General features: G+C 47.3%; 2 non-coding genes across 2 annotated transcripts; one reads left to right on the forward strand and one right to left on the reverse strand.

Moving 5' to 3' along the window:
* The first annotated feature begins 3,340 nt into the window (after positions 1-3,340).
* TRNAW-CCA (transfer RNA tryptophan (anticodon CCA)) lies at positions 3,341-3,413 on the forward strand. Its single transcript has one exon. It is a non-coding gene; the product is annotated as a tRNA-Trp (tRNA).
* Positions 3,414-5,239: 1,826 nt separating this feature from the next.
* Positions 5,240-5,312, reverse strand: TRNASTOP-UCA (transfer RNA opal suppressor (anticodon UCA)). Its single transcript has one exon. It is a non-coding gene; the product is annotated as a tRNA-Sec (tRNA).
* Positions 5,313-10,412: the final 5,100 nt, after the last annotated feature.

Below are 10,412 nucleotides of genomic sequence, written 5' to 3' on the forward strand. Positions count from 1 at the left end.
TTTTACTCTTATAATGGCGCCACTGGAAACTTTTGAATTACATTCGCGCCTCACATTCTATCTCTATTGGACAGCGCTGCTCTGTAATTTACTTACACGTATGATGTTTATTATTTATGGTCTGTCTGCCTCTGCTAGAGTGTCGGGTCCCCCACCCCCGCTCCAGGGCAGGGCTTTTGTCTGTCTTGTTCACTGCTGTATTCGCAGTGTTTAGTACGTTGCCTCATCCGTACTTAGTAGGTGCTCAGTAATATTTGTGGAATGAATAAATTTCATTGCACACTGCCCAACATATACTTAGCTCCACACCAGGCTTTAGTAATGTATGAAATGCTCAGAACCACTCTATGAAGTAGGCACTGTTATTCCCAGAGCCCGGCCCTCTGCACAGGATGATGCTGGCAGTTGCCCCATGAGGAAGTGGGCCCCCCACATTGCTCTCAGTGCTTCCCTTCTCCTCTAGCACAAGTAGCTTTGGGGTCAGGCAGCTCACTACTGGGGGCAGAATTCTCAAGTCCAGCTAAAGGACAGGGAAGATGCTGCATGCTGTCCCTTCGCAGTTCATGGCTCTCCTCCTTGCTACCCTGTCCAGGAGACTGCTTGCTGCCTGCAGCTGCCCTCGGAGACCTTCCTCTAGAAGACGGAGCCAGACAGGGTGGGGCCTGGGTACTTTGCACAACTTTTGGGCTCCTTGACTCCTGGGTCCCCCACCCCCACCCCCGCCCGGCAGCCAGGTGGCTGAACTGGTGACTCCGGGACTGAAGGTGGATTTAGTTGGGAGGAGAACAGTGGTGTGGGGCAGGGGGAGCCTCTAGGGTGTCTAAGGAGAGAGACCCTCAGGGTCCAACTTCAGCTCCAGTACACACAGAGGCTATTGTCCTGGCCCCCCACCCCACCCCGACTAGGGCTCCCTCTGAAAATGAGAAGGGTGTCGGTTATTGATACTTGGCAACAGACAATGGAAACGGCAATTCCAGCCCCCAGCCTGCCCTTCCCCACAATCAGGGGACACAACTAAACAGACTCAGAGGTTGGGAGAGGCATTTTGCCTTCTTGAGAATCACTCAGGACCTAGTGTGCGTTTCACGGGCCCCCCGCAAACACACTCCAGCCCCGCACTGGGTGGCCTCAGGCACTGAGTTCGCCTTTCATGACTTATTTATAAAACAGAGGTGTAAATCTCCTAGGGTTGCTTGAGACAACTTTGTACACCTAATGCAGAGATTTGTTGGGCTCTACACAACTGCTCAAACTTTGGAATTAGATTGGACATGACCACCTTCATTTCCTGTTCCACAATCATTTTTGCATGATACCACTTTTTTTTTTATTAGAACAACTGCCATAAACCCAGCTTCACAAAGTTGTGACATCATCTAACATTCAAACTGCAAACTACCTTGAGCTAGCGCAAGGTGGCCGACAGATGTCGCTGTGTTCCTTTCAAAAATCCTCGAAAATATTCTGCGGCTCCCAGGGGCACCTCGAGGCGTAGTTTGGGAACTGCGGACCTAAGGGATGGTCTTGGACACAGAGGGTGTTCAGTAAAACGTAGTTGTGAACTTTATCACCATTCTCGCCTACTGAGTGAGCAAATGTTTGCAAAACCGAAGTTCTGGCAAGGCACAAGTCTTCTCCTTGGCCTTAGGAAGCGGCGCAAGAGGGGTACCCCGTCAGCCAATCTCAGGGCTCTCTTGGAATTTAATCGCCAACCCTACCACCCCACCACCCCCACCTTGGGGCCCACCTGTATTCATACTTGGACTATTCTTCCTCCCAGCCCCACTACCTTTAACCTTTTAACCGTTTAACATTTATTGAGCAGTCGCTGGTATATGCAATTTTCATGCTTTTTCTCATTTAACATCTCAACAGCCTCATGAGGTAGGTACTTTTATCCCCATTTTACAGATGAGGAAACTGAGGCTCTAGGAGGCTATGTAAACTGCTCAGCTAGTGCTTGGCAGAGCTAGGATTTGAATCCCGATCTCCCTGATGCCAGAATCCAAGCCCTTGACCACTATTCCACACTACCTCTTTCGGTGAGGCAGTTCACTCTCACTAAATACTTGTTACTATTATTTTGTTGTCATCGTTGTTTTGTTGTTCTGGTTAAGCGTAACTCTGCTCATTGGACTTGTCACCTTTGTGTCGGTTTTACAGATGAGGAGACTGAGGTGCTGAGGGAATAAAAGTGATTAAAAGCCAGACTGCCTGGGTTTGAGCCTGGCTCTGACATTTACCAGCTTTGTGACCTTGGGCAACTTGCTTAACCTCTCTGTGCCTCCGTTTGCTCTTCTGTACAATGATAATGAAAATGCTATCTGCCTCATGATTTGTTAGGAGGATTAATGAAGTAATACACAGAAAGCACTGTGCCTGGCACATTGTAAGCACTCCCCACTACTGAATGATAATCATTACCTGATTACTAAAACAGCCGTTCCACTCCCATTACCCAGGCTGAGTTTTCTTCGTTTGCAAAAGTTCTCCACATAAGAGTCCCTGCCACCCACTTTATTTGACTCTTAAGCCCCGCCTACTGTCTATCCAGTCACACTATTTGCCATCTCCAGAGCATACCTGAAACTGTGTCCCATCTATGACTTTTGCACAAGCTGTTTTTCTGGAGACCCTCACCTGTGAACCTCAAGATCCTCCTGGGTCTCCTCCTGATCCCTTCTCCTTCTCACAGCAACATGAACCTTCACTAGCCACCCTTCCCTAACTCACTGGAGCAGGACCAGCAGCAACAGAAAGCCTTGGGTTGAGGATTAGAAACTCAGATTCCTGACTCCACACTCAAAGGGTTCCTTTAGTAGATCTGGGGTGAAGCCCAAAGTGTGCACACTCCTTGCATCAAAGGGCAGAGAACTGAATAGTGTTCTCTGCAGATCAACAATAAGTGTGGTTGTATGTATGTGTTTGAGAAAGATGTGAAAGGACATACTCCAAGCTGTCAATATCAGTTCTCTTTGGCAGAGAGGAATGCATAAAGAAAAACAAAAACAATAGCAGGAGGAGAGGAAGAGAAATAAAAGAAACCTCAAAAAAATTGTAACTCTACAATATCTACAAGGTAATAGATATTAACTAAACTTATTGTGGTAATCATTTCACAGTATATATGGACGTATATCAAATCATGTTGTACACCTTAAACTAATACGATGTTATAAGTCAACTATATCTCAATAAAATTGGGAAAAAATTAGTTTATGATGATGGTTGCCCAACTATGATAATATACTAAAACCATTGAACTGACACTTTAAATGGGTGCCATATGGCGTATGTATTATATCTCAGTAAAGATCTTAATAAAAAAGAAAAGGGGACTTCCCCGGTGGTCCAGTGGGTAAGACTCCATGCTCCCAATGCAGGGGGCCCAGGTTCGATCCCTGGTCGGGGAAATAGATCCCTCATGCGTGCTGCAACTAAGAAGTCCACATGGCACAACTAAAGATACCGCAACTAAGACCCGGCGCAGCCTAAATAAATAAATAGATATATTAATTTAAAAAACACTAAAAAACAATGGACCTTCCCAAGCTTAAAAAAAAGAAAGAAAGAAAAGAAACCTTGACAAAATATTGCATGTATAATGAAATGACTGGGTGTGTATACGTGTATCAGTATAAACCACAGTGAGCCATGTGGAAAGATGATCTTCAAAGGTATATTTGCAGTTATTGCTAGGTGGTAAGATTTCAGGTGATTTTTACTTTCTTGACTATCCTTGTCTGTATTATTTGAATAGTTTAACATGAATATTTATTTTCATAGATATAAAATAGAAAAACAATAACATTATTTTTATTTGAATGGTACCTCCTCCCCACCCCCCCAATGAGCCAGATTCCCCAGGCTATCGTGATGCCCACAGTTCTGTCCCCCATCTCAGGTGTTTGTCCCTGGACCCCCACCTGGCTGTGAGCCACAGATGGCAAGAACCATGGTATCTCTATCCCTGGGCGCCCAGGGCTCCCAAGTGCTATTACCTATGCTAGTGGAGCTCCAGACACAGCTCATGCTCAGGAAATAGTTGCCGGATGGAGCCCCATCCAGTGTTTCTGAATGCATTTCTCATGATTTCCTGAAGATGTCTTGTCAGTTCAATTAGATTGTAAATTCTGTGAGATCATGGAGAGCCTTGGCCTTCCTTTTACTCCCCTTGGCCCTGCCCAGCTCTGATCTGGGCACATAGTGACCCCGAAGGGAAGAACAAAGACTCGAGGCAGGAAAAACACCTGAAGGAGGAAGGGACCAGACAGCCTGGGAGTGCCTTCGTCCGTTTTATTGTCATCCTCTTCATCGACAGCAGAGGGCACTCTAATTCCACGCAGCAAAAGTTTCCAAATCTGACTTATCTTTAGAACTCCGGGTCACCAGGGCAAACAAACAAACACCACCACCAAAAAAAACAAACAAAAAACAAATCCAAGGCCCCACCCCCATTTTCTGAATCTGCCTTCTTAGCAGAAATACCGGAGGATCCCTCCTTTGAACAAACACCTCAGGCAGTTTTCTCAGGATCAAGCAAGTTGCAGAAACTCTGTCTCACACAGCCCTCTAGGTGTTTACAGGATTAAAAAATGTGGTTTTGTGGTTTTGATAAGCAGAAAGCCCAGAGAGACTTACAAGGGTGTGAATCAAAGTGAGCAAACAAATTCTTTAGCCAGGATGTCACACTTCCGCCCCAGGGCTAGGTGATGGTGCTGCCCAGAAGGCAAACTATTACAAGCTTTGCTGTTGACTCTGAACAAGTCCCATAACCACTTTAAACCTGGTTCCTCATTTGTAAAGTAGGGACAACGTGGGCCTGAATGGGTTGTTGTGAGAATTCAGTGAGATAAACTGCAGTTGTGTACAGAAAGCAGGCATTTGGATAAATGTGAAAATAGCTAGTGAAAATAGCTAGTTTTTGAGCACCTACTACCTGCCAAGCCCTACATAAGTGTCTTACATTTATTTGCTCCTTTAACCCTTGCAGGAACCCTATGAGGAAAGGTCTGTTATTCTCCCCATTTCACAGATGAGGAAACTGAGGCACAGAGAGGTTAAGCAACTTGCCCATTGTCTCCCAGCTAGGAAGTGACAGAACTGGAATTTGAACCCAAGAAGCCTGGCTCCAAGCCGCAGGATGAACTAGCCCCATGGGAACAAAACTATAACATCTTTGGTTTTTTTGTTTGTTTTTGTTGTTTGTGGCCGTGCCACGTGGCACACAGGATCTTAGTTCCCCGACCAGGGGTCGAACCTGCGACCCCTGCATTTGAAGGGCAGAGTCTTAACCACTGGACCACCAGGGAAGTCCCGACAACATCTTTTAGGAATCATGAAAATTGACCCTTGGCTTCCTTGGGGAAAAGTAGACCACCCAGATGAGTGAGTCCAAAAATTAGCTGAGGGGCCAAATACAGGTGCAGGCTGCCGGCTGGGATTCCTAGTCCTACAACTTTTCTCAGATTGGCTTACGCACATCTGAATTCATGGGACCAGGAAGTGCTTGGTCTTGCTAAAGCTGGTCCCCGTTGGAGGACTTCCGACTCACTCCTGGACTAGTGTCAATCAGTTGTAGCCTCAACATAGGACATGGGTAATTCCAGAAAGTTGTGGCTTCTGGACACCACCCACTGGAAACAAGGCTTTTGTGAGGATACAAAGGGACAAGAGGGAAATCAAGCTGAACTAGTGTCCTCGGTACCTGGCATTGGGGTCATGTCCACTCACGTGCGTGGCTTGACTCACAAGTTATTGATAATCCCAAACAAGCTAACAGAAACCAGGCAATCATGTTTCTGGATGGAGAGATGCAAAGGAGCCTGGGAACACTTTCTGGGGATGGGAAACCAGAGCCTGGAGGACAGGGTGGGATGAAGGCTTCGCTTTTGTGCAGCTTCGTTTTTACACCCTGAGCGAGTTGGTCAGGGTCCTGGCAGGATACAGCTGGCACTCTCTCAAATGAAATGATGCAGCCAAGCTTTCCTGCCGGGGCTCTTTACCAAAGTGGGAGCAGATGTAGGGAGACCCAAGGGATGGAGTGTCCGGGGTGGGGCTGGGGCCAGTAACAGTGGGGAACTCTTGGCAGGCCTGGGCCTGGCTGGGTGAGGGCTGGGATGGCTACCAGTGCCGTGAAAAGGGCTGCCCTGGGAGGACAGGTGACTCAAAGCCTGGAGGCGGGGAAGGGCAATACACACCTCCACCTCTGCCTGGCTCCAGTCCAACCCTCCAGTCTCCTGCTGGCCTCTCCACTTGCTGAACCCAACCACCAGGCAGAGATGGGGGGTGGGGGTGGGGTACTCCGCAGGCACGGAGCAGGGTGGAGACGGGCAGAGAGCACCTCTGTGGAGCAGACCAGACCACTGAGCAGTAGGCATAGTTATGGAGATATGGGGATGTAATGAGAAATATATATTTGGTCTTCATAGAGCTCCTAAACTCTTGTAAAATTGAGTGAGAGCAGAGCCTCTTCTGTTATACCATTTGATCTCAGTCACCATTCCTCACATAGAGCTCCTAAGACCTTCGAACCCCCAGAGTGATTAAGAGCGTCTTTCTGTTTGTTAAGGAGGCCATTGATGACTGGGGGCTGCAGGGAGTCCTCACCAGAACCAGAAAGACTGAGGCATGATTAGAGTGTTAGAACCTCTAACCTCTACGACCTCTGGGGAGGGTAGAGGGGCTAGAGGTTGAGTTAATCACCTATTGCCAGTGATTTAATCAATCGTGCCTATGTAATGAAATCTCCATGAAAATCCTAAATGAAAGGGTTGGCATTCCTTGCACTTGGGAATATATTCATGAGCCCGGAGGGTGGTACACCCCTACTCCACGGGGATAGAAACTCCTGCACGTGGAACTCTTCTGGAACTCACCTATGTACCCCTTCCTCTGGCTGGTCATTTGTGCCCTTTATAATATCCTTTATAATAAACTGGTAATTGGGACTTCCCTGGCAGTCCAGTGGTTAAGACTCCTCACTTCTGTTGCAGAGGGAGCGGGTTCGATCCCTGGTCAGGCAACTAAGATCCTGCATGCCGCGAGATGCAGCCAAAAATAACGACAACAACAATAAACCGGTAACAGTACGTAAAGTGTTTCCCTGAGTTCTGTGAGCTGTTATAGCAGATCATCCAATGTGAGGAGGGGGTCAGGGGAGACCCTGATTTGTAGCCAAGTTGCACAGAAGCATCAATGCCCCAGTACCTGTGAACCCAACACTTGTGACTGGCGTCTGAGCTGGGGACCATCTTGTGATATGAAACCCCGAACCTGTTGGGTCTGCGTGAACCCCGGGGGTTAGTGTCAGAACTGAATTAAAGGCTGAGGCTTCTAAAAGTCTCATGCAGGGTGTTCCCTGGCTGTCCAATGGTTAGGAATCGGCGCTTTCACTGCTGTGGCCTGGGTTCGATCCCTGGTCGGGGAACTAAGATCCCACAAGCTGCACAGCGCAGCCAAAAAAAAAGTCTCATGCAATACTTCTACCTACGGTTCATTGAACTAAGTGCAGTCACATGGCCTTGGCTAGGTTTGAGAGAGGCTGGGAAGTGTCTTTATTCTAGGCAATGAGAGCTGGGTTCTACTAAAGAAAACATGGGAAGAATGTATATTAGGAATGTAACTGGCTACAAATGATAATAATAGCATCTCATTGAGCACTTACTATGTGGCAGACCCAGTGCTGAGCACTTAATAAGTGTGGTCTGGTCAAACAAGATTGCCCTCTTGTAGCCAGGAAGACACACACACACACACACACACACACACACACACACACACACGCCTCTTGGACATGGCCCCTTCACTGTGAGCCATTGATGTGAGAAGTCTTTGTGACCCAGCAGAGAGGGAGGGGTAATATTCCCTTAGCATAATAAGGTCAGGATTACTGGTTCTCATGAAATTAAATCAAAATCTGTACCAGGAAGAATATGAGTGTTCCATGTAAAAGATAGGGGGGAGGGATGTTTTCAAAAGGAAATTAATCTTTGTGGTTTGAGACGTGTTTGATTTTAAATACATCGAGAGAGAACCAGCCACTACCCGGCAATGGAAACCCCCTCTCCTCCAGCCCAGCCCATCCTCCCCACACCTGCCCCCAGAGGAGTCAACAAACGATGAGACCAAAGTCCCTCTGTCCCCCTCTGCGCGTCAGCAGAAACTCGGAGAAGAAAGACTTTTAACAGTCAGCAGACTCCGGGAACTGTGTACTTAGCAATTTACAAAAAGGGGCTTCATGGGGACTTTGACATTTTTACAGAGAAGGGTGATGTTTCACGAGTAGTGAAAAGGTCAGAGACAGAAGTAGGCAGTTCAGAGAGGAAGGGAGCATCACAGGGCTGCCATTTTGCACAACTCCAGGGTAACACCCACCCACAGAGAAGAGAGGACGACAGTGGTTCTAAAGGCTTATTGAAAGGAGATTCCTCCACAGGACCTAGGGGGTGGGGGCAGGGGCTTAGAAGAACAGTTGGAGGGTTAGAGGCTGAAGTAGTGGGAGATACCCCAGGACTAGAGACAGGTTTGGGGTTCCTGAGCACCTGGGGAGACTGGATCTGAAATACGAGTAGTCAGTCTGAACGAAGACCCCTGTGCCAATACTTGGCACAGAAATAGCGATGTTACCAGCCTCCAGGGGATCCACAGGCTTGATCAGAGAGCACATCAAGGTAACCAGTGTAGACCAAAGGCCAGAAGGCTTCCCCCAAATCTTTTTGCCTGGATAGGAATCCTACCACCCCTGTACAAGACAAGAAATAGGAAGCCCTGAGTTACAACTAAGCCTAAATACCACCCCCCCTAACACGTGGAAGTCTTGGGTCAGGAATAATTTGATTTCAGAAAACTTAAGTGATGTTCACAGATTCCAATCATCATCATCATCAATCACAAAGTTGGGTGGGCTTGAGATAACATTAGGATCCCAGGTTCTCTCCATCCTCCCTCTCAGCAGTCCACAGCATCAGCTTCCCTGAAGGCCAACTCCCCTGATGGTCGCAGAGTGGCTGCCACCACTCACTGAGGCATCTTGGTTTTGCGGAGGGCGGCGGGGAGGAGAGGGAGGAGCTGCTCACGCCCATTAGCTCAGACCACGCCCCTCCTTGTATCTCATTGGTCCACCAGTTCAGGCCCACTCTGAATCACTCACTAGCAAAGCAAGATGGAATTGCCGTGGTTAAGTTAGGCCAGCTGTTCTCAGTGTGGTCCCAGGACCAGCGTCACCTGGGAACTTGTTAGAACTTCAGGTCCTTCAGCTTCATCTCACACGTGCTGGATCACAAACGCTAGGGGTGGGACCCAGCGGGCTGGATTTTCACAAGCTCTCCGGGGATTCTGATGCACGAACCCCTGCCTTAGGTAAAGGTCTTCTTAAACTGCTCTCAAGGTCTGTGCGTGAGGATGACTTTGGACGAAGGTAGGTGAGGAGGGCTGAGGGTGGGGGATGGGAAGAATACCCTCTTCAGTGGGCAGTGCAGCTCCCGCTGTCGACAGTGTGATGACAGGGACAAAGTGGACCCAGGAGTCCTCATCTGCAGTAAGGAGACAGCAAGACTAAAGTCTCCTCTTAAGACCACCACCCCCCACCCCAGCGGAAAAGGAAAAGCCCAACGGACAGGAAAAAACCCCAAAAATCTACATGCATATTATGTCATTTGACCTCTCTGCTATCCTCTAGAAGGGATATTATTAAATTCTCATTTAATGATGAGGAAATTGAGGTTCAGGGAAGTCGCTGCTACATGGCTACACACAGCCACTCATTCTACGTGAGATGTCCAATCTCTTGTCCGTGTGATGTAACAATGGCGGGGCAGTGGGAGCGGTCAGGCAGCAAAGGGGAATATTTTGTGTAGAGAATTTTAAAACAGTAATAAAACAGGCTAAAAGTCCTTTATTGTGAAAGTGTAATGGCAATTTTAAAGATCAAAATGCAATAGCAATTCTAATTATTTCTCAATAAAACTGGGGAAAAATAATAAAAGCAAAAAAAAATGCAATAGCAATTCTAAACAATGACAGTGACAAGACTCTCTCCCCTGAGTTGGTTTGGGTTCTAAACAATTTGGGTTCTAAATAATTTCTGTGGTTGCTGTTGAGTTTTAATAATAGAAATGATGACATAGGGAATTCCCTGGTGGTCCAGTGATTAGGACTCCACAATCTCACTGCCTAGGGCCGGGGTCCAATCCCTGGTCGGGGAACTAAGATCCCACAAGCCGCGTGGCAAGAAAAAAAGAAAGAAAGAAGAAAAAAAGATGATATAATGATAGAAGTTAAAATATAACACAAATAATACAAATTAAAAACGAGCACTTTTTAATAACTCCTCTTTTAATAAACATTGTAGTCTCCATGTAAGAAGTTAATTCAGAGAATTCCCAGTTATACAGCTGGTCCCTGACACAGCT

The sequence above is a fragment of the Aethalodelphis obliquidens genome, unplaced genomic scaffold (assembly GCF_003676395.1).
Source record: "Aethalodelphis obliquidens isolate GAN/ISIS:26980383/991018 unplaced genomic scaffold, ASM367639v1 scaffold28, whole genome shotgun sequence".
NCBI classification, from domain to species: domain Eukaryota; kingdom Metazoa; phylum Chordata; class Mammalia; order Artiodactyla; family Delphinidae; genus Aethalodelphis; species Aethalodelphis obliquidens.